Here is a 2,349-nt window from a genome sequence, read left to right as displayed (position 1 = left end):
ACTCGCACTAATTACTTTATTATCTTTAATCTTAAAAGTAACTTAAAATATTGCTTGTGTGCCTCTTACAGTACTCTTAACAAATGGATCGCTTGATCTATTCTACTATACTTTACTTCCTCTTGATAACGGTGTGGTAATGACACAACTCATATTGCCGATAATCATCACTTACATCCAAAACCAGAGTATAACGGTCGACTATCGTCAAGGACCCATTCACCATTTCAATCATTTCTCTAAATTTTATGATGCTCTAGTGTTAGATTTCATTGGAATATTGCAGTAGTAAAGTCTTGAAATTTCTATATATCAAAACTGTTTAACACTTTCCAAATCTTGATTTTTGGTTGTTTGTGTTTTTTTTTTAATTATGTTAGCAATGAGCCAATTTAATCCATTCTTCCTTTTATGATTTTTTTTTTAAATTATGTTAGCCATTACTTTTGGGTAATTTAATCTATTCTATTTATTAATTAATTTATTTATTTTTGCTATTGATAGACATATCTTTATGAAACATACTAAATAAAACTAAATAATTGGTAAAGAGAGGATATGAGATATAACTTACAGTTAAATCTCTTTCAATATGAGAATAACTCATTCTCATGTCCATCTTTGCAACTATGTATTAAATGTAGGATTTTATTTCTCTTTGGTCAAAACCATCCATCCTTAACGGACAAAATTGAAGTTGTAGTTAGTCAATTATAATATTTGACGTGCTAGTTTTCAAACTACTTTAAATAGGTGTAAAGAAAGCATGAGAATAACTTAGTTTCACTAATCTGAAACGTGTTGGGCATGTACTGAATACTTGTTAATACAATGGATACCTTACAAATTTATAATCCAACATTTCGTATCATACCCTTGACTTTGAATATATTTTGAGAGTGAAACGTACCTTAAGTTTTTTTTTTAAGTATACAAACATATAAACTTATTTATATGATTCGAAGCTATCTCCTAATAGAGGGAGGCTCAATTAGACTTTGTCGTAAGATTCGACCATATCAATTTGAATAGCGTTCTCCACAACTATAAATATCGAACTCCAAAGTATTCACGAGCAAAGTATGTTTGTTGAAACTATCTATAAAAGTGTTCCAAAGTGAGTTGTGGAGAAGATTTGCCTTAAAATCTAGTTCCAATTAAGGGTGTCAACGATGAAGAAGTGCAAGCTGTTGGTAGATATAATTTATTTTACAAGCGGGTGGTGAACGGTCTTTTCAGTCTCATATAGGCTTTGTTCCCAAATTTTATATTATTGTGATAGAAGCTATAAATCACCATTATATTCATTGGTCAGATATTGCAATTGTGAAGAGGTGAAGAAGTCCTCCTTATATAAGTATCTTTTCTTTTCTCTCCTACCCACCTTATACATAACAGGTTAAATTAACTCATACTTAAAAAAATCATTTCTCTCTTTTGGAGATGCGGGATATCGATCCCCGTACCTCTTGGTCAGATATTGCAATTGTGAAGAAGTAAGTCCTCCTTATATAAGTATCTTTTCTTTTTCTCTCGTACCCACCTTATACATAACATGTTAAATTAACTCATACTTAAAAAAATCATTTCTTTCTTTTGGAGATGCGGGGTATCGATCCCCGTACCTCTCGCATGCTAAGCAAGCCCTCTACCATTTGAGCTGCATCCCCACAATTTTTGCACCACAAAACCCTAAATTTTTCGTCATCAATAATAGTGAAAATGAAGAAATATTGCTACACAACAGGTCATGAATAAGGAAAAATTGAAAAGAAACAATATATTTAATAATAAATAGTCTAATTTTTGGAGATGCGGGGTATCGATCCCCGTACCTCTCACACGCGAAGCAAGCGCTCTACCATCTGAGCTACATCCCCATGATTCTTATATCATAAAACCCGATTAATGTCCCATCATCAATAATAGTGAAAATAAAAAAATATCAAAATATTAATAACAAATAGTTTAGCATGCGAGAGCGCTTACCTCTCGCATGCTAAATGAGCGAATAGAAATAAAATATTAATAACAAATAGTTTCTTTTGGAGATGCAAGATATCCCCTTAATAATAAATCTAAAGATAAAGGGTATCGATCCCCATACCTCTTGCATGCAAAGCAAGCGCTCTACCATCTAAGTTATATCCTCACAATTCTTACGTCACAAAGTCCTATGCATCTCGTCGTCAGTAATAGTGAAAAATGCATCTCGTCATCAGTAATAGTGAAAATGAAAAACTATCCCAGCTCATTATGTCCTAAATAAGAAAAAATTGAAAAGAAATAATATATTTAATAATCGATTCAATTGAAGATGCAAGGTATTGATCCCCATACTTTTCACAT

General features: G+C 31.9%; 1 non-coding gene across 1 annotated transcript; it reads right to left on the bottom strand.

Annotated features, from left to right (window-relative positions):
* Window positions 1-1,807: 1,807 nt before the first annotated feature.
* On the bottom strand, window positions 1,808-1,880 carry TRNAA-CGC. The gene has a single exon. It is a non-coding gene; the product is annotated as a tRNA-Ala (tRNA).
* Between the last annotated feature and the right edge of the window lie 469 nt (window positions 1,881-2,349).

This window comes from Cucurbita maxima, unplaced genomic scaffold (genome assembly GCF_002738345.1).
Source record: "Cucurbita maxima cultivar Rimu unplaced genomic scaffold, Cmax_1.0 Cma_Scf00210, whole genome shotgun sequence".
In the NCBI taxonomy this organism is placed as follows: Eukaryota; Viridiplantae; Streptophyta; class Magnoliopsida; order Cucurbitales; family Cucurbitaceae; genus Cucurbita; species Cucurbita maxima.
This window is presented reverse-complemented; position numbering and strand designations above follow the sequence as displayed.